Genomic DNA, 22,316 nt, shown 5'->3' on the forward strand with positions numbered 1-22,316 from the left:
GAGTAGATTGCTATAGGTAGCATAGACATTTTAACAATATTTGTTCTTACAATCCATGAACATGGAACATTTTCCATTTCTTTGTGTCTTCCTCAGTTTCTTTCATGAGTGTTCTACAGTTTTTTTCTGAGTACAGATCCTTTGCCTCTTTGGTTATGTTTATTCCTATATATCTTATGGTTTTGGGTGCAGTTGTAAATGGGATCAATTCCTTAATTTCTCTTTGTTCTGTATTTGTTCTGTCTCATTGTTAGTGTAGAAGATAGAAGATAGAAATGCAACTAATTTATTTGCTTTGATTATTTTATATCCTGCCACACTGCTGAATTGCAGTATGAGTTCTAGCAGTTTTGGGGTGGAGTCTTTTGGGTTTTCCACAGAGTATCATGTCATTTGCAAAGAGTGAGAGTTTGACTTCTTTGCTGATTCGGATGCTTTTTATTTCTTTCTGTTGTCTGATTGCTGAGCCTAGGACTTACAATACTTTGTTGAACAACAGTGGTGAGAGTGGATGTTCCTACCATATTCCTGACCTTAGTGAAAAGCTCTCAGCTTTTCCCCATTGAGAATGATATTCACTGTGGGCTTTTCATAGATGGCTTTTATGATACTGAGGTATGTATGATCCCTCTATCCCTACCCTGTGAAGAGTTTTAATCAAAGAAGAATTCTGTACTTTGTCAAATGCTTTTTCTGCTTCTATTGAGAGGATCATATGGTTCTTGTCCTTTCTTTTACTTATGTAGTGTACTTATGTAGTGTATCATATTGATTGATTTGTGGATGTTGAACCACCCTTGCAGCTCAGGAATAAATCCCACTTGGTCTTGGTGAATAATCCTTTTAATGTACTGTCGGATCCCATTGGCTATTATTTTGTTGAGAATTTTTGTATCCATGTTCATCAGGGATATTGTTCTGTAATTCTCCATTTTGGTGGGGTCTTTGTTTTGGGGAAAAAGGTAATGTTGGCCTCATAAAACGAGTTTGGAAGTTTTCCTTCTGTTTCTATTTTTTGAAACAGCTTCAGTAGAATAGGTATTAATTCTTCTTTAAATGTTTGGTAGAATTCCACTGGGAAGTCTTCCTGCCCTGGACTCTTGTTTGTTGGGAGATTTTTTATTACTTCTTCAATTTCCTTGTTAGTTATGGGTCTGTTCAGGTTTTCTATATTTTTCTGTTTCAGTTTTGGTAGTTTATACATCTCTGAGAATGCATCCATTTCCTCCAGATTGCCTAATTTGTTGGCATATCGTTGCTCATAATATCCTATTATAATTGTTTATATTTCTTCAGTGTTAATTGTGATCTCTCTTTCATTCATGATTTTATTTATTTGGGTCCTTTCTGTTTTCTTTTGGATAAGTCTGACCAGGGGTTTATCAATCTTATTAATTCTTTCAAAGAACCAGTTTCTAGTTTTGTTCATTTGTTCTACTGTTCTTTTGGTTTTTATTTCATTGATTTCTGCTCTGATCTTTCTTATTTCTCTTCTCCTGCTGAATTTAGGCTTGATTTCCTGTTATTTTTCCAACTCCTTTAGGTGTAAGGTAGGTTGTGTATTTGAGGACTTTCTTGTTTCTTGAGAAAGGTTTATATTGCTATATACTTCCCTCTTAGGACAGCCTTGCTGCATCCCAAAGGTTTTGAACAGTGGTGTTTTCATTTTCATTTGTTTCCATGAATTTTTTTAATTCCAGTTTAATTTCCTTGTTGACCCATTCATTCCTTAGCAGGATGCTCTTTGGCCTCCATGTACTTGAGTTCTTTTCAAATTTCCTCTTGTCCAGTTTCAAAGCATGGTGGTCCAAATATATGCATGAAATGATCCCAATCTTCTGATACTTGTTGAGACCTGATTTGTGACCCAGAATGTTATCTAGTTTGGAGAATGTTCCATATACACTCAAGAAGAATGAGTTTTCTGTTGTTTTAGAATGGAAAGTTCTGTATATACCTGTTATGTCCATCTGGTCCAGTGTGTCATTCAAAGTCTTTGTTTCTTTGTTGATCTTCTGCTTAGATGATCTGTCCATGGCAGTGAGGGGATAGACCCTTTAATTATGATATAGTGTCTTTCCTCATCTCTTATCATAGTCTTTTGCTTAAAATCTAATTTTTCTGATATAAGGATTGCCACCCCAGCTTTCTTTTGATGTCCATTAGCATAATAAATGGTTTTCCACCCCTCACTTTCAATCTGGAGGTGTCCTTGGATCTAAAATAAGTCTCTTGCAGACAGCATATCGATGCGTCTTGATTTTTTATCCAATCTGATACCCTGTGTCTTTTGATTGGGGCATTTAGCCCATTTACATTCAGAGTAACTATTGAAAGATATGAATTTAGTGCCATTGTATTACCTGTAATTTACTGCTTCTGTAGAAGGGCTCTGCTCCTTTCTGGCCTATCTTACTTTTGGGCTCTCTCTTTGCTTAAACAATCCCCTTTAATATTTCTTGCAGGGCTAGTTAATCATACATTGTTTTAATTTCTGTTTTTCCTGGAAGCTTTCTATCACTCCTTTTATTTTGAATGACATCCTAGCTGGATAAAATATTCTTGTCTGCATATTTTTCTCATTTAGCACCCTGAATATATCATGTCAGTCCTTTCTGGCCTGCCAGGTCTCTGTGGCTAGGTCTGCTGCCAATCTAATGTTTCTACCCTTGTAGGTTATGGACCACTTGTTACGAGCTGCTTTCAGGATTTCTTTTCATCTCTGAGATTTGCAAGTTTCACTATTATATGTTGGGGTCTTGACCTATTTTTATTGATTTTGAGGGGGGTTCTCTGTTCCTCCTGGGCTTGGATACCTGTTTCTTTCCCCAGATTAGGGAAGTTCTCCACTGTAATTTGCTCCAATATACCTTCTGCCTTTCTCTCTCTTTCCTTTTCTTCTAGGATCCCAATTATTCTAATATTGTTTTGATTTTGGTATCACTTATCTCTCAAATTCTTGTTTATCTCTTTTTCTCAGCTTCTTTATTTCTCCATAATTTTGTCTTCTATATCACTAATTCTCTCTTCTGCCTCATTTATCCTAGCATTTAGAGTCTCCATTCTTTATTGCATCTTGTTAATTTCCTTTTTGATTTTGACGTGGTTAGATTTTAGTTCTTTTATTTCTCCAGAAAGGGATTCTCTAGTGCCTGCTGTGCTTTTTTCAAGCTCAGCTAGAATCTTTATAATCATTATTCTGAGCTCTAGTTCCAACATCTTACTTATGTTTATACTAATTAGGTCCCTGGCAGTCAGTACTACCTCTTATTCTCTTTTTTGAAGTGAGTTTTTCCATCTTCCCAGTAGAAAGTGGTTGCTGTTATATTTATAGAGTTGCAACTATTCTCAGATCTCTGGTTGAATTTGCAGGTGTTCAGAATTACTTGATAGCTATATAGCTGAATTCCTAGGACCAGAAGGAACTAAGGTCTCCTACTCCTCTGCCATTTTGGTGATAATCCTGCAGATTAACATTTTTAAAAACTTTTCAGGACATTATGAAATGCAACCACAGATCTAGACCAATGTTTTGAACCTAGGTAGGCATCAGAATCACCTGTGGAAATTTATAAATATATTTGTGCCCAGGACCTACTCAAATCTCACAAAATTCAAATTTCTGGTGGTAGTTCCAGGGCAATGGTACATTTACAAAGTGCAGCAGAAGATCCTGATGGACACTCTGGATAAAAGCTGTGGATTCGGGCCAAATATCTTATTTTACTGATAAAGAAATGGAGGTTCTAAAAGGTACAATGTCAAACCCAATCATACACAAACGTAGTTATTATGTGAGAGAGACAGAGTATTTAAGTTTTTAATATTATATAAATTTTAAACTATATACATCAGGTCCTCTTAAGAGTGAAGAAAGAGACCACATACAGCCATGAATTATTAGGGCAAGGCAAATGAAAGAAAAAAATCTTGCTCCAACTATGAGGAATTGATGCATTATGTCATTGAATTTGCTTGATGAGTTGAATTAAATAATAGTATGTTTAATAGATGTTTGTTGTTGAGTGTATGTAGATCTAAAAGATAAGAAATGGAAAAGAAAATAGACTCATTTAAAAACTGTTGCATCCATATTGGTCCAGAGCAATGAACAAAAAATTCACAGCATAATTGGATAGTTTTTAATGTTATGATATATGATACTGTACATGAAGAATGGAATAGTGTGCTCTATGTAGAGTCAGGTAGGAGTGAGACTTGAAGGTTACTTCTGAACAAACTCAGTGATTTGGGCTCCTCAGGGAAAAAAACACTGAGAAGGCATGGAAGTCATTTGCTACCAGAAATGTCCTGGATCTAAGAGGGGAAGATGGGATTATTCTGGCTCAATGACACCATACAGATTAATCAAACAGTTGAAGTAAAGATAGAAAGACTAATATCAAGTCTAAACTATATTTGTAACTAATTTTATCTTATTTAAAAAATATTATTTTCTGACATTGCTAATTAGAGGCAATAATATAAGGACATAGAAAAACAAGAGAAATGACTTACATGTGATATTATTCAGTGAGCAATTTTTAAATCATAAATATGATTGCTCTGATCCGAAGGTAGCATGGTAAATGTGATTAATATGTCCTACTGCCAAGCTGTCCTGAGATATGATTTTTAATACAATGTTGGAACAGGATACAGGCTATTAGCATTGATAACAATAGTTTTCTACTGTGTATTCTGTCTCATTACCTTCCTGCCAATTGGAAGATTAAGCTAAATCAGCATAATCTCCATCCAGGTAAGAACTCCAAAGCTGAGACCAATGACAGCACAGCAATCAAAATCCTATTTGAAGGTCAGAAGGGATACCAGGCTCTCTAAGGACAGCTTAGGCATGTAAAACATTCTTGGGAGCACAGCCATTCAGCCACATACCACACCATACCTCTCCCTGGGTGAGCTCACCTCCACCATGACATCTAGACCATCCATGTGCTAGCAACACCCAGATCCACACCTCCAATGTAGACCTCTCATCTGAACAGCAAGCAGACTGTTCCACCTGACAGCTTCACTTCCATAGTTTACTGATATGCCCCCCCCAAAAGATGTTCCAAATGCTTTCCTTTCATCAACCTGTTCTCATGCAGTCTTTGTTATCTTAGTAAATTTCCAACCAGTTGCTTGAGTCCTATATGTACAAGATATACTTGACACCTTCCTTTTTCTATCCCTTATTTGAAATTAACCCCCAAGTCCTGTCAATTTTACCTCCAAAACATGTCTAAATTTGTCTACATCAAGCCACAATCATCTCTACCCTAGATATTACACAGAGACCTTACCAAAGCCTTCCAACTGTTCTCTCTGTGTCCACAGTACTGCTACTCAAATGTCAGACTGGTCTTTAAAAACCATTATTAGACCACATCACTTCTCTGCTTGAGGAAAGTATGTTGCTTATTGCCCTTCAAAGTCCAAAACTCTTAACCAGGTGTGATGGTTAGTTTTGTGTATCAACTTGGCTAGGCTATAATAATGTTGATATTGCTGTGAAGGTATTTTGAATGTGGTTAACCTCTACAATCAGTTGACTTTAAGTAAAGGAGATTATCCTCGATAATGTGGGTATGCCTCATCTAATTAGTTGACAGGCCTTAAGAGCAAAAACTGAGGTTTTCTGTAGATGAAGCAATTCTGCCTCAAAACTGAAGCATTAGTTCCTGTCTGAGTTTCCAGTCTGCAGCCTTGTCCTACAGATTTTGGCCTTACCAGTCCCACAATCACATGACACATAAGCCCTGAATAAATTTCTACTCCCTCCTCTTTCTGTATGTATATGTGTATATATGAATACATATATATGTATATGCATTATTTGTGTGTTATTATGCATATGTATGTGTATCCTGCTGGTTCTGTTTCTCTGTAGAACCCTGAATGATGCACTTGATGTGAGATGCACTGCACAGAGTGTGGCCATTCCCTTCCACTCCAACTTCATTTCACAAATTTTCTCCATAGTCATTCTCCAGCCACAGTGACTGTTTAGTGGTTGGCATCAGAGCGTTTGCTGAGCCTTTTGGGTGTGCAAGGTTAGGCTGGGCTTGTTGACCTAAGCAGAGTCTACTGAGCCCCAGCTGCTGGAGTTGAGCTCTCCTTCCCCACTGCCAGGTCAGCAGTCCCTTGATCAGCATCTGGTCATTAGAACTGCTCACAGACATGAACTCAGACTTGGACACTCCTCAGGAGGGAGTCAGGGCTTTTGTCTCACCAAGTTTTGTCTCTTTGGCTGGCAGACTCCTTCCTCTGCAGTCACTGCACCAGCAGGAGGTAGTGGTGAAGAGGGGGGAGAAATAAATTATTGCCTTGGGAATTATAGCTAGAGAATGAGAGAGACTCAAAGTAAGAGAAAGAAAGAAAATACAGTTGGAAACTCTGTATGGATGTGGTGTGTGAGATACAAACTGCTATAAAAGATGATGTGTATAAAAATAACATTATAGTTATTTGAATATGCTTATAGGAATTGTTATAATAATTTGGCAAGAAAAATTGGTACCTAACATATAACTTAAATCCAAGATAATTTCTTAGTCTGAAAAGCCCACAGTGGCTAAACAAGGCTCACATGAGGTGATGTTTGTTAAAGCTAGTTTTAACCCCCCCTAAAGTGCTACACAAATATTTGTGTGTGGTATTTTAATGATATTTTAGTATTACTACAGTTGATATAGCTCATATGGAACCTCCCAAAGGACTAAAGTATACCTCACAAAATTCTATGTGGTAAAGGGGAGTAGGTACTATTATTTCAATTTTGTGGATAGAGCTAAGGTGAAGGACAAAACAATTGGAAATATTATCCAAATTTGGCATAGAACCAGGTCACATGATCTTCTACATGTTGTAGTTTCTATTGGGCCATGCTGCTTCTCAATAACACAATTAGATAAGAAGTCTGCATCAATCTGATGTGAAGGACAAACAATCATTCATTGGAATAAATGTTTATAACAACATATAGAACTGCCGAGGACAAGCCAGTAATTCATTAGCAGGAAGTTTTGTGAGGAAAGAATACATGTGAAATCCTAAGATCCAAGTTCCCAGCTGCCATGCTGCCATGCTGTGAAATTCTGTTTATTGACCAACCCAACAGGGATTTCTGTGTACATTTTATCTTCCGCCAATCACTATGGAGAATCAAAACTCAATATTCTTTTACAGTTCTGGCTAATGGGATAAAGTATACACTTTGGTAGATTCTCAGAAGGATTTTCTTTTCCTTAAAAAAAGAAAAAGTTAAATCAGAGGCCACCACTCTTTCTTATTCCTTCTTCGAATGTAGATATGTTATCTGGAGCTACAGCTGCCATCTTCTAAACAGGAGGCCACAAGTGTGAGGAAAATGCCAGTCAAATTACAGGACCACTACCCTGACATTAGAACCAACACCAGCAGCTGCTAAGATCTTCTACATGTTGTAGTTTCTATTGGGCCATGCTGCTTCTCAAATAAACAAATAAACAAATAAACAAATAAAACTTTATTTGTTTAAGCAATAGACAAAGTTTTATTTTATGTGATACTAATACATATGTAACTGTTAGAAACTTTAGTGACATTGGGAATTGGACATATCACAAACTTCCACTAAGCTGGTACAGGTTACAAGAGACTTCCTAACTAATAAGGAAGTAGAGGGAATTAGCTGAGAAAACATGTGGAAGGATGCAGCAAAAGCTGCAAGATATTCTTAATGGACTTTGTTTTCAGTATCGTTCTCAATACCCCCCCTTTTATTTATTTATTTTTTTGCCTGTTCTTCTTTCTTTTTCTCCTCCTCTACTTTCTCATTTGGGCATTTATATCCCTGTCAATGCTAAATTCAGTAAAATTTTCTTCATTGGACTTATCCCAAGATGAGGTATTAATTTGAATAGATTGATGAATAGATGGATGGATGGATGGATGGATGGATGGATGGATGGATGGATGGATAAATTGATGATGGGTAAGTAAATAAGATAGGTAAATGGGTGGATTAATGGATAGGTGGGTGGATAGATGAGGGAGATGGGTCAATGGATGGATGAAGCAAAATGGTAAACCAGGTAATAGTTATTCTTTGAATTTTTTCTCTGTATTTTTTTTAAAGATTTTATTTATTTGAGAGAGAGAGTGAGAGAGAGAAAGAGCACAAGAGGGGGAAGCAGGAGAGGGAGAAGCAGACTCCCCGCCAAGCAGGGACCCCGACGCGGGACTCGATCCCGGGACTCCAGGATCATGACCCGAGCCGAAGGCAGTCACCTAACCAACTGAGCCACCCCAGGCGCCCCTCTCTGTATTTTTTTAAAAGAGCATTGTCCTGTAGAAATAGAGAAATATTATGTGTCACATACATAATTTTAAATATTCTAGTAGCCACATTTTAAAAAATAGAAAGAAATAGATGAAATTAATTTTTAAATGGTTCATTTAACCCAATATAGCCGAACTATTCTTTCAACAGATAATCAATACAAAAAATAATCAACATGATATTTTTATTATTTTTTCTTGCTAAGTCTTCAATATCAGTGTATCACTTACACACTGTCTCAATAGCCACATTTCAAGTGCTCAATAGCAGCATATGGCTACTGTTAATCATAGTGGACATGACTCAGATCCTCAATATGAAATTGTCCAGAAGCCTTGTTAATGTTCTTCTCCTTTTCACTTTATTCAGGAAGTACACCACTCTCAGCTACAGGACACAGTTCTGTATCTATGTCCCATTAAATCCTCATGTTTTAGGTTTGTGCTGGTAAATGTACAAAATGTAACTTCTACCTGCAATATTTGCATTTGAATGAAGCCAGAAAAACTTTAGGCCCCCAAAGAATAAATGTTCTACCACTGACATCTGTTTCTCAGGTCGTGGGTAATTAATTATTATCCTTGCTTGACCCCTATAATCCCATCTTGATTTCAAGGTCACAGGGTTAGAGATCATGGGGCAAGAAGATAGTGTTTGTAGCTCAGAAATCTCTAGCAAGAAGCTAAACATATCCTGAATCCAAGAACTTAAGAATCCTTCTCATCATGGTTCTCTCTCTCCAGAAGCTTTCATGGGTCTTGTTTTGCTGGAGATTTCTGTGAGTGCACGGGTATGTCCAGCACTCTGCAGCACTGGGTGTTGTGGGAAAATGGGGGACAACAAACACCACAGGAGAGAGCAGGAAGAATGGGGGGAGGAGCCCATTCAGTGAGCAGTCTCAGTCCCTGCAGTAACAGCCCTGTGTTTCTGGGAGGTTAACCAAAATTTTGAGCCCAGATTTCTGGGAGAAGGGAGTTAATGACATCCATCTCAGGTGTCTGGGCACATGTACACTGGTCCCCACAAATGAGTGTTATATAATCATGTCATATTCTAGTGTATTAATTAGACAAATGAGGATGAACAGATGGAGCCCAGACTGGGTGAGCCCAATTGTGAAGGCAAAGAGCCCTGTGAGGTGGGGACAGGTCTGAGAACCTAGATCAACAGGCCAGAGAGCTGTTTGTGAAAAACAAATGATATGAAGGAACATGTGAAGGTTCCAGGTATCAAATCACAACCCAGCATATCAGGGTAAATGGTTCCCTAAGAAACCAAGTAGTGATATGTGGCAGGAAGTATTAAGGCACTATACCAGGGAGAATTTCCAAACCAGGAAGACTGAGAGGAAAAATCCACAAAACTATATATATATATATTTTTTAATTGCTGAAACAGGAAGATGGTTTAACCCCCTGGCCACATTCTCTAGAATGTTTAATATCAGTCCAAACTGAGCAGTGGAGATAGCAGGAAAAATGGGGTTCTTTGACAGAGAGACCATTAGATCAGGCAAAATCTCTCAGGAGGTCATATGTTTCCTCGTTGAACATTGATTAGTATCCAAATGGCATCCCAGGTGACACTGTAATGGGGCTCATCTCTACAGCATCCTCATACACTGTCCCCAGCAGCCCATGGTTCTTTTGTTTCACTGAGGCAACAGAGAGCCCACAGGGCTTAGAGTTTCTGTTTAACCACAAGTACCATCCAGGGTAAGGTGACCAGAGCCAAGTGCACAGACACTTGAAAATGAGACATGAGGTTCCCCCCACCAGAGGTCGCAGGCAGCTACATTTGGAAAGACAGGCTCAGTCCTAAATTCTGTTTAAGATACGGCTGAGACAGATCACAAAAGTGAATTTGGACACATGTTTATAATATTGTAGTTTCTCTCTCACACTGGAAGATCACCACCAGTGTGTGGGGAGACCGGTTGTGCTCCAATTGCTGGAGAAGAGTAAAGAGAAAATAGCCCAGAAAAATAGCCTGGAGGATTGGAATCAGCCAAAAAGAAGTTCTTACTAATGTGGATACAGTTGGAAATAGGGATCAGGTGTTTTCTAGGCTAGTACCCCCAAAATCTTCATAACTGACATGGAGCAACCAGGGAAGAAACGCATGTTCATTGAGTGTCCATTACACACCAGACGTTATGTTCTTTTTTTTCAATTTTTTTTTTAAGATTTTATTTATTTGAGAGTGAGAGACACAGCAAGAGAGGGAATGCAAGCAGGGGGAGTGGGAGAGGGAGAAGCAGGCTTCCCGGGGAGCAGGGAGCCTGATGCAGGGCTCGATCTCAGGACCCTGGGATCATGACCTGAGCCGAAGGCAGACATTTAACAACTGAGCCACCCAGGCGCCCCCAGACATTATGTTCTTGCTCCCCTTAATCCTTGCAACTCCTTAGAAATAGGCTGCTATTGTCCCCATGACGGAAGTGAAGACCAGGGAGATAAAGATTGCACTGAGTTACATGACAACAAACATTAAAATCAATGGAAAATACTCATTTTGCTCTTACTATATGCCACTTCCTAAGCAGTTCCCACGCCACAACAATTTGAGATGCACCCACTTTTTCCAGATGAAGACACTGGATCACACAGCTAAAATTTGATAAACCTGGAATTTAAACCAGGGCAAGAGCTCCATGTCCAGGTCTTCCCACCATACCTGGCTGCCTCATGACACTTTCAGGGGATGATGATGAGAATATGATCCCAGGCCCACCTGCCTTAAAGCCTACATGGCTGCATGTTTCCAGCTTTGTGGTCACAGGAAGGTATAGGGCTAGAGTAAGAATGAGTCGAAGCCTTTCCTTTACATAAAGCAAATGGAAGGTTTTCTAGAACAGTAAACACTCAACAAATGTTCCTTAGTTTTAATAATTCATGCCTGTAGGCTTGTGATTTTGCAGCTTTCTCTGGCTAAAAGGCCTCCATTCAAAGTAGACTACAGTGAGCACACTAGATAAATTTGGTCCTGGATTTTAATCCAATCCTGCTACATACTACCATTGTGACGTTGGGCAAGTTACTTATTACTAAAACTCAGTTTCTTCCACTGTAATATGGGGATACAAGTAAAAGATGACTATTGTGTGGAGGAAATGAGAAAACATTTTTAAGCACTTAATACAATGCCTAGTAAGTACTTGGTAAATAACTGCTATAATTTTGTTATTAACATCATTGAAGACAGCTCTGGCATTCTTTCTCCAGGATTTGTCTTATCCTCAAGGTTCCCATCCTTCCTCTGTGCTACTAGAGTGCCCTCTAGTGTTAACCAAGGGAGACACTGTGAAATCATGAACCACCCTAACCTAGAACCAGCACTTTTGTTCCAAATTCCATCTGAAGCTACTTTCACAACTATTATGAGCTACTAAGTTTCTTAATTTATTATTAAATCTATAAAAGATGAACTTTAAAAATGTGTGCATATATTTCTAGGCTTTATAGAAAAACAGGAGGTCACTTTAGTCCAAGGTTCAGGACTGGGTGGGTTTCTTTATAACCCTACAACTGACACACTGTGATTTCATTGCTAAAGTAAATAATATATAAAGTAGAGTCTATTTTTACTTGTGGAACGTTGTTTAGAAATGCTTCATTGTTTTTAGTAGGCTCATAAACAGAACTAAAGAGCCTCACCCAACATAGAAAGTGAATATAACCGAGTACATTTTTTCCCCTGACAAACATATGAATTTTGTATAACCAAATGCATATTTCCTCCTCTAAATTAACCTGAGCTATACATTTTGTTCCAATGATGTGTCCACTGACCTATAGTGGGCTGAATGGCAGCCCCAAAGATATATTTACCAACTAATCCTTGGAATCTGTAACTGATTTTTTATGCCAAGAGTGAGTATTAACTTATATGGGGAAAATATGATTAAGTTAAAGAATGGAGGGGAAGAAATTATCTTAGATTATTTAGGTGGGCCCTAAATACAATCATACACATCCTTACAAGAGGCAGAGGGGACTAATTACAGAAGAGGAAAACGTATGGAAGAGAAGTTCATGTGAAGATGAAAATGTAAAGAAATTGGGGTGAGGTGGCAACAAACCCAAAAATACCGGGGAAGCCACCAGAAGCTGGAAGAAGCAAGAAATGGATTCTCCTATAGAAGCTTAGGAGGAAGTAAAGCTCTAAACCTGTAGGAGGAGGGCAGGTCCTCCCACATTTTCATGATCAAGATTTTCACTCTGTCTGGAAGAGCAGGAGCCCAACTGTCAAAACACCAGCATCTCACTTTCCCAATATTTCCAGTGGCTTCCCCACCAGCCCAAAGACTGGAGACTTTGGAGAGGCCCTTCAGCCTCAGGTGAGACAGCCAGCTCTGCAGATGAATGTAGCCTTGGCCCTCCTCCTGCCTTCTCTTCTCAATTCTGCCACCAACACCTCCCATTCTGAGCAAGGTATTGATAAGCTTCCCTTCAAACAACCAGGAGTCTTTGAGAAGTGATAAGGATGCATTATAAACATAGACAAAGAAAACCACAGAAAAGCAAGGTGGGGACTGTAATGAAAAGAGAAATTGGTTATTGACTTTGAATTTTCTTTCATTTAGTCATTTAGATAACACAGAGCATGAGGAAGCAACTTGGAACAGTGCAAAGCCTGCTGAACCAGTGGGAGTCAGAAACATGCTTCTAGTCACTGAGTAACCTACTCTACCCCCTGGGGATCAATGCTCACATTTGCACATAAGAAGGTTGTGTGGCATGTGGTGGAGACTTTGGGGTCCCAGCTCTGCTACCAACTAGAATTTGGAAACGTGAAAGTCATCAATCTCTCTGAATTCCAGGTTCCTCATCTGTAAAGTCACTTACCTTGACTTATGGGGTTATTGTGAGGATTAGAGATGGTGTCGAAGGCCTGGCATGGAGGGAGGGTATCAGAGGCCTGACAAGGCTCAATGCACGGGAGAGCATAATAAAGGAAAGAAGAAGGAGAGAGTGATATTCAGAGAGAAAGGAGAACAGGCAAGAGGAACTATCTCTGTGCAGGGCCCTTGGGCCAATCCCTAGGTAAGGAACAAAGCAGCAGCCAATTTCTAGGCTCTGATGGGGAACTTTCTTTCTTCTCAATGGGCCTTCTTTGGAGTCAGCCCTCTTCAAAAGGGATGGCAGACAAGACAGCATGTGAGTGCTTCAGGTTCAGCCGCAAAGGCAAGTAGGAGACTGCAGATATGACTAGAACCCACACATTCCTGAGGGGACCAAGGTGGGACCACTGTTCTGTTTTGATCTCTGAGCCCCAGGCTCCTTTAGTAGTATTCATCCTGGTAAGCAAGATCTCGGTCCTACAGGGGAAGAGGACAACTGACATGATGTGACAGTGATAGGAGACAGTGATAGAGAATTAAATCAGAAAATTTAGCAGCAGCCTCAAGGCAGCAGCCAGTCCAACCAGAAAGATCCACCAAGGTTCCCCTTGATTGCTCTGTGAGTCATTCGTCTGCGCTCCACAGAGAGCTCATTTCCACAGCAGGAATCCAAATCATCTTTTATTCTGTCCCTTCTCCATTTGATCTTTTTTTTTCCCCCTTTGAACTCCATTTTATTAAGTCAGACTCTAAAGTCAGCTATGTGTTATTACAATTCAATACAAGTAAAAGCTTCCTCAGATGACTATTGTGCGGAGGAAATGAGAAAACATTTTCAAGCACTCAATACAATGCCTAGTAAGTACTTGGTAAATAACTGCTATAATTTTGTTATTAACATCATTGAAGGAACTATCTCTGGTTCCTTCAATGGAATCGTTCATTATCTGTATCCAACAAAGCATCTCCTTGAGCAGAAGAACAATGGAGGGTGGGGAAGAAAGGGGTAAAAGGAAGAGGACTCTAAATGGTGAGGAGGTAGGAGAGGGACAGAGAAGGAGTGAAGGAGGGAGACAGGTGAGTAAAGGTGGAGGAGGGAGAAAGGGAAGAAGAGAATGGGAAAAAAGGGACAGAGTGTCAGATATGATAGTGGGTTTATGGCAGGCTGGAGTCTCTTCTGCTAGGATCCAACCCCAAATCTGAAGCCCACAAGTACAGTCGACCTCCCTCATGGACAGGTAAGCACACTTCAAAGATGGTGGATGAGAAGGGAGACATTAGAAAGGTGCCATATGCAGTGGGAGAAGGGTACTTTCCTTGCTGCAATAAAGCTCAGTTGTGACCCTGCCCCACCCCATGGCTAATGCAAAGCTCTTTAACCCTGGGATAATAAGCCAGACACACAAGGAATTTGTTTTGCACTTAGTAGGTACTCAGTGAAGGCCTGTGAATGAATAAATAAACAACTCAGAAGGGCAAGAATACAATTCATTGGTCCAGAATATAATCCCTGAGGCCCTGGGCTAAAGTTCTGGGCAGCACCTGAGGAGTTCCTTCTGGTGTTTCTGGAGGTAGAGAGGATGTACCATTGAGGGCAGGGGCTTTGGGGTCAGACTGGGCTTAGATACTGACATTGTTACTGCCTAGAGGTATGATGAAGGGTATTTAGTCATGCTCGTCTGTGTGTCAGCCGCTAATACTGACTTTAGCACTTCGGTATAACTTGACTCAAAAGAGGGGTAGATGTAACTATCCAATCTTAGGTGAGGAAACTTAGCTTACAGTGGTCAAACTGGCGAGTTCCAGGGCTGGAATTTTTATCCATGTTTGTCCCAACTTGACTGCCAAGATTTGCTTTTCCAACCAGGTCACGTGGCCCCAACCTAACTTCCTTCAATATCTGAGCCTCACCTGTAGCACAGGGAACAACATTGCCTGCCAGGGTGGCTGGGAAGATCACGTAGGTAAACATTAAAAAATCTCCAAAAGCAGTAGCTTGAAAATAACAGACAGAAGGTCATATTTCTTTCCTAGGGATCAGATGCTGCAGAAGGCCAGAGGCACTGTGACAACATTGTAAATGAGGACACAGGCTAATGTCAGCTCTGCAATTCCCTGGCTTGTTGACACCTTTATGCATTTATTATTTGTATCTTGACTTATTCTGGAAAGGATTTGGGGCAGCTTATAAAAATCCTTACAACCAAACAAGATGAATTAAAATTCCAAATAAGTAGATTAAAAAAAAAAAAAAAAAACAGGGCAAAGGAAAATTGAGAATGACAAAAACAAAGTTAAAAGTTAGATGAGCAGGGGTGCAGCAAGATGGTGGAGGAGTAGGAGACCTGGATTTCGTCTCCTCTCAGGAATTCAGCTGGATAGGGATCAAACCATTCTGAACACCTACAAACCCAACAGGAGATCGAAGACAGGAATAGCAACAACTCTCTGAACAGAAAAGCGACCACTTTCTGGAAGGTAGGATGTGCGGAGAAGTGAATCCGAGGCGATATTCGGGAGGATAGATGGCAGGGGAGGGGCCTCCGTCGGCCGCTTCTGGCAAGTGATAGAGCCGCGGAGCACAAAATTGGAACTTTTAAAAGTCTGCTCCGCCAAGGACATCACTCTGGTGGCAAAGCGGGAGGTGGAACCCTCCGGGACAGTGTGGTCTCAGGACCCTCGGGGTCACAGAAAGACCGGGGGTGCCTGAGTGTGGCAGAGCTCCCAGGTAATGGAGCAGGGAAGCCAGCTGCAGAGGCGGAGCCCAGGCGTGGGCTCTCAGCTCGGGGTTGCCATAAACTGTGATCCGCGGCACAGTCGGGCCACTGCTCCTCCAGCAGGGACCCAACAAGCAGCAGATCCGGGGAGACTCACTTTCCTCCCCCGGGAGGAGCCGCACGGGAGTGCACTGCAAGGATCTGCTGGGTTTGGAGACTCTACCCAGGGTCGGGTGCCAGAGATAGAAACGCGCGGTCACAGGCCAGGTGAACACGGAGTGCAGCCGGAGACCGGGGAGACGGGAGTGACTGACGGCTTTTCTCTGGGGACTCACTGAGGAGCGGGGCCCCGAGTTCTCGGCTCCTCCGGGGCGGAGATTGGGAGGCCGCCATTTTCACTCTCTACCTCCAAAGCTGTACGGAAAGCTCGCAGGGAACAAAAGCCCGGAGAGCAAACCCGAGCAGATTACTTAGCTGGGAGGGGGCAAGGGCGGAGCAATCCGCCTCCGGCAGAGACATTTGGAAACCACAGCAACAGGCCCCTCCCCAGAAGATCAGCGACAACAGCCAGCCAAGACCAAGTTTACTGATCAATGAGAACGACAGAACTCCAGTGCTAGGGGAATACTGCACATAGAATTCATGGCTTTTTTACCATGATTCTTTAGTCTTTCAAAGTTAATTTTTTTTAACTGTCTTTTTTTCTTTTTGAATTTTTTTTCCCTTTTTCAACCAACATCTTATCAGTCCCTTTAAAAAAAAAAAAACATTTTTATTTTTCATTTTTAGAGTCATATTCTATCCCTTCATAGTAGTTACCCATATTTTTGGCTTATATATATAAGTTGTTCTCTCTTTAAAATTTTGAGATAGTTTCTTCTAACAGATTAAAATAGACCCTAAATCTCTAGTATATGGTGTTTTCTATTCCCCTGCCTGATCACATCCTCTCCCTTTTTTTTCTTTTTTCTTCTTTTTTTAAATCCTCTTCTTTCTTTTTTCAAACAACTTCTTATCAATTCCTTTTATAAAATTTTTTATAATTTCCACCTTTACAGTCATATTCCATCCCTTCATCATATCAACCCTTATTTTTGTACATATATAAGTTTTTCTTTCTTTAAAATTTTGGGAGGCACTTTCTCCTAAAAGACCAAAATACACTCCAAATCTAGTGTGTGGCACTGATCTATATACCACCCTGATCATATTTGATCACATTCTGGTTGTTGTTGTTGTTTTGTTTTGTTTTGTTTGTTTTTGTTTTTATCTTTATCTTTTTCTTTTTCTTTTTTTCTTTTTCTTTTTTCTCTCTTTCCCTTTCTTTTCCCACTGCTTCAGGTCTTTTCTGATTTGTTTAGAGTATATTTTCTGGGGACGTTGTTACTCTGCTAGCATTTTGTTCTCTCATTAATCTATCCTCCTCTGCACAAAATGACAAGACGGAAAAAATCACCTCAAGAAAAGAACAAGAGGTAGTACCGACTGCCAGGGACCTACTCAATACGGACATTAGTATGATGTCAGATCTAGAGTTCAGAATCATCACTTTAAAGATACTAGCTGGGCTTGAAAAAAATATGGTAGTTATTAGAGAAACCCTTTCTGGAGAAGTAAAAGAACTAAAATCCAACCAAGTAGAAATCAAAAAGGCTACTAATGAGGTGCAATCAAAAATGGGGGTGCTAACTGCTAGAATAAATGAGGCAGAAGAGAGAATCAGTAATATAGAAGATGAAATGATGGAAAGTAAAGAAGCGGAGAAAAAGAGAGATAAACAACTCCTGGATCATGAGGGCAGAATTCGAGAGATAAGCAATACCATAAGATGAAACAACATTAGAATAATTGGGATCCCAGAAGAAGAAGAAAGAGAGAGAGAGGCAGAAGGTAAAATGGGGCAAATTATAGCAGAGAACTTCCCTAATTTAGGGAAGGAAAAAGGCATCAAAATCCAGGAAGCACAGAGAACCCCTCTCAAAATCAATAAAAATAGGTCAACACCCCGACATCTAATAGTAAAATTTACGAGTCTCATAGACAAAGAGAAAATCCTGAAGCAGTTCGGGAGAAGAGATATGTAACCTACAAGGGTAGAAACATTAGATTGGCAACAGACCTATCCACAGAGACCTGGCAGGCCAGAACGGACTGGCAGGATAGATTCAGAGCACTAAATGAGAAAAATATGCAGCCAAGAATACTCTATCCAGCTAGGCTGTCATTGAAAATTGAAGGAGAGGTAAAAAAGCTTCCAGGACAAACAAAAACTAAAGGAATTTGCAAACGCAAAACCAGCCCTACAAGAAATCTTGAAAGGGGTCCTCTCAGTAAAGAGAGAGCCTAAAAGCAACATAGACAAGAAAGGAACACAGACAATATACGGTAACAGCCACCTTACAGGCAATACAATGGCACTAAATTCCTATCTTTCAATAGTTACCCTGAATGTAAATGGGCTAAATGCCCCAATCAAAAGACACAGGCTAACAGACTGGATTAAAAAACAAGATCCATCGATATGCTGTCTGCAAGAGACTCATTTTAGACCGAAAGTCACCCCCAGATTGAAAGTGAGGGGGTGGAAAACCATTTACCATGCTAATGGACACCAAAAGAAAGCTGGGGTGGCAATCCTTATATCAGACAAATTAGATTTTAAACCAAAGACTGTAATAAGAGATGAGGAAGACATTATATCCTACTTAAAGGATCTATCCAACAAGAAGATCTAACAATTGTAAATATCTACGCCCCTAACATGGGAGCAGCCAATTATATAAGGCAATTAATAACAAAAGCAAAGAAACACATTGACAACAATACAATAATAGTGGGGGACTTTAACATCCCCCTCACTGAAATGGACAGATCGTCTAAGCAAAAGATCAACAAGGAAATAAAGACTTTAAATGACACACTGGACCAAATGGACTTCACAGACATGTTCAGAACATTCCACCCCAAAGCAACAGAATACACATTCTTCTCTAGTGCCCATGGAACAACCTTCAGAATAGATCACATCCTAGGTCATAAATCAGGTCTCAACTGGTACCAAAAGATTGGGATCATTCCCTGCCTATTTTCAGACCACAATGCTTTGAAACTAGAACTCAATCACAAGAAGAAAGTCGGAAAGAACTCAAATACATGGAGGCTAAAGAGCATCCTACTGAAGAATGAGTGGGTCAACCAGGAAATTAAAGAAGAATTAAAAAAATACATGGAAACCAATGAAAATGAAAACACAACTATTCAAAATCTTTGGGATGCAGCAAAGGCAGTCCTAAGAGGAAAGTATATAGCAATACAAGCCTTCCTCGAGAAACAAGAAAGGTCTCAAGTACACAACCTAACCCTAAACCTAAAGGAGCTGGAGAAAGAACAGCAAAGAAAGCCTAAACCCAGCAGGAGAAGAGAAATCATAAAGATCAGAGCAGAAATCAATGAAATAGAAACTAAAAGAACAGTAGAACAGATCAACGAAACTAGGAGCTGGTTCTTTGAAAGAATTAACAAGATAGATAAACCCCTGGCCAGACTTATCCAAAAGAGAAGAGAAATGACCCAAATCAACAAAATCATGAATGAAAGAGGAGAGATCACAACCAACACCAAAGAAATACAAACAATTATAAAAACATATTATAAGCAACTCTATGCCAGCAAATTCGATAACCTGGAAGAAATGGAGGCATTCCTAGAGATGTATCAACTACCAAAACTGAACCAGGATGAAATAGAAAACCTGAATAGACCTATAACCACTAAGGAAATTGAAGCAGTCATCAAAAATCTCCCAACAAACAAAAGCCCAGGGCCAGATGGCTTCCCAGGGGAATTCTACCAAACATTTCAAGAATTAATACCTATTCTTCTGAAACTGTTCCAAGAAATAGAAATGGAAGGAAAACTTCAAAACTCGTTTTATGAGGCCAGCATTACCTTGATCCCAAAACCAGACAAAGACCCCATCAAAAAGGAGAATTACAGACCAATATGCCTGATGAACATGGATGCAAAAATTCTCACCAAAATACTAGCCAATAGGATCCAACAGGACATTAAAAGGATTATTCACCATGACCAAGTGGCATTTATCCCTGGGCTGCAAGGTTGGTTCAACATCCGCAAATCAATCAATGTGATACAATACATTAACAAAAGAAAGAACAGGAATCATATGATCCTCTCAATAGATGCAGAAAAAGCTTTTGACAAAGTACAGCATCCTTTCTTGATCAAAACTCTTCAGAGTATAGGGATCGACAGTACATACCTCAATATCATAAAAGCCATCTATGAAAAACCTACAGCGAATATCATTCTCAATGGGGAAAAACTGAGAGCTTCCCCCCTAAGGTCAGGAACATGGCAGCGATGTCCACTATCACCACTGCTATTCAACATAGTATTGGAAGTCCTAGCCACAGCAATCAGACAACAAAAAGAAATCAAAGGCAATCAAATTGGTAAAGAAGAAGTCAAACTCTCACTCTTTGCAGATGATATGATACTTTATGTGGAAAACCCCAAAGACTCCACCCCAAAACTGCTAGAACTCATACAGGAATTCAGTCAAGTGGCAGGATATAAAATCAATGCACAGAAGTCAGTGGCATTCCTATACACCAACAACAAGACAGAAGTTAAGTTAAGGAGTCGATCCCATTTACAATTGCACCCAAAACCATAAGATACCTAGGAATAAATCTAACCAAAGAGACAAAGGATCTGTACTCAGAAAACTATAAAACACTCATGAAAGAAATTGAGGAAGACACAAAGAAATGGAAAAACGTCCCATGCTCATGGATTGGAAGAACAAATATTGTGAAGATGTCAATGCTACCTAGAGCAATCTACACATTCAATGCAATCCCCATCAAAATACCATCCACTTTTTTCAAAGAAATGGAACAAATAATCCTAAAATTTTTATGGAACCAGAAAAGACCCCGCATAGCCAGAGGAATGTTGAAAAAGAAAAGCAAAGCTGGCGGCATCACAATTCCGGACTTCTAGCTCTATTACAAAGCTGTCATCATCAAGACAGCATGGTACTGGCATAAAAACAGACACATAGATCAATGGAACAGAATAGAGAGCCCAGAAATGGACCCTCAACTCTATGGTCAACTGATCTTTGACAAAGCAGGAAAGAATGTCCAATGGAACAAAGACAGTCTCTTCAATAAATGGTGTTGGGAAAATTGGATAGCCACATGCAGAAGAATGAAACTGGACCATTTCCTTACACCACACAGAAAAATAGACTCCAAATGGTTGAAAGACCTCAATGTGAGACAGGAGTCCATCCAAATCCTAAAGGAGAACACAGGCAGCAACCTCTTTGACCTCAGCCAAAGTAACTTCTTCTTAGAAACATCGCCAAAGGCAAGGGAAGCAAGGGCAAAAATGAACTATTGGGACTTCATCAAGATAAAAAGCTTTTGCAAAGCAAAGGAAACAGTCAACAAAACCAAAAGACAACCGACAGAATGGGAGAAGATATTTGCAAATGACATATCAGATAAAGGGCTAGTATCCAAAATCTATAAAGAACTCATCAAACTCAACACCCAAAGAACAAAGATCCAATCAAGAAATGGGCAGAAGACATGAACAGACATTTTTCCAAAGAAGACATCCAAATGGCCAACAGACACATGAAAAAGTGCTCAATATCGCTCAGCATCAGGGAAATCCAAATCAAAACCTCAATGAGATACCACCTCACACCAGTCAGAATGGCTAAAATTAACAAGTCAGGAAATAACAGATGTTGGCGGGGATGCGAAGAAAGGGGAACCCTCCTACACTGTTGGTGGGAATGCAAGCTGGTGCAGCCACTCTGGAAAACAGTATGGAGGTTCCTCAAAAAGTTGAAAATAGAGCTACCATATGATCCAGCAATTGCACTACTGGGTATTTACCCCAAAGATACAAAAGTAGGGATCCGAAGGGGTACGTGCACCCCGATGTTTATAGCAGCAATGTCCACAATAGCCAAACTGTGGAAAGAGCCAAGATGTCCATCAACAGATGAATAGATAAAGAAGAAGTGGTATATATATACAATGGAATATTATGCAGCCATCAAAAGGAATGAAATCTTGCCATTTACAACGACGTGGATGGAACTGGAGGGTATTATGTTGAGTAAAATAAGTCAAACAGAGAAAGACATGTATCATATGATCTCACTGATATGAGGCATTCCTAATTGCAGGAAACAAACTAAGGGTTGCTGGAGTGGGGGGTGGGGTGGGAGGGATGGGGTGACTGGGTGATAGACACTGGGGAGGGTATGTGCTCTGGTAAGCGCTGTGAGTTGTGCAAGACTGTTGAATCTCAGATCTGTACCTCTGAAACAAATAATGCAATATATGTTAAGAAAAAAAAAAGAAGAAGAAGAAGAAGG

Source organism: Mirounga leonina, unplaced genomic scaffold (genome assembly GCF_011800145.1).
Source record: "Mirounga leonina isolate KUSES-001 unplaced genomic scaffold, KU_Mleo_1.0 Mir_153, whole genome shotgun sequence".
In the NCBI taxonomy this organism is placed as follows: domain Eukaryota; kingdom Metazoa; phylum Chordata; class Mammalia; order Carnivora; family Phocidae; genus Mirounga; species Mirounga leonina.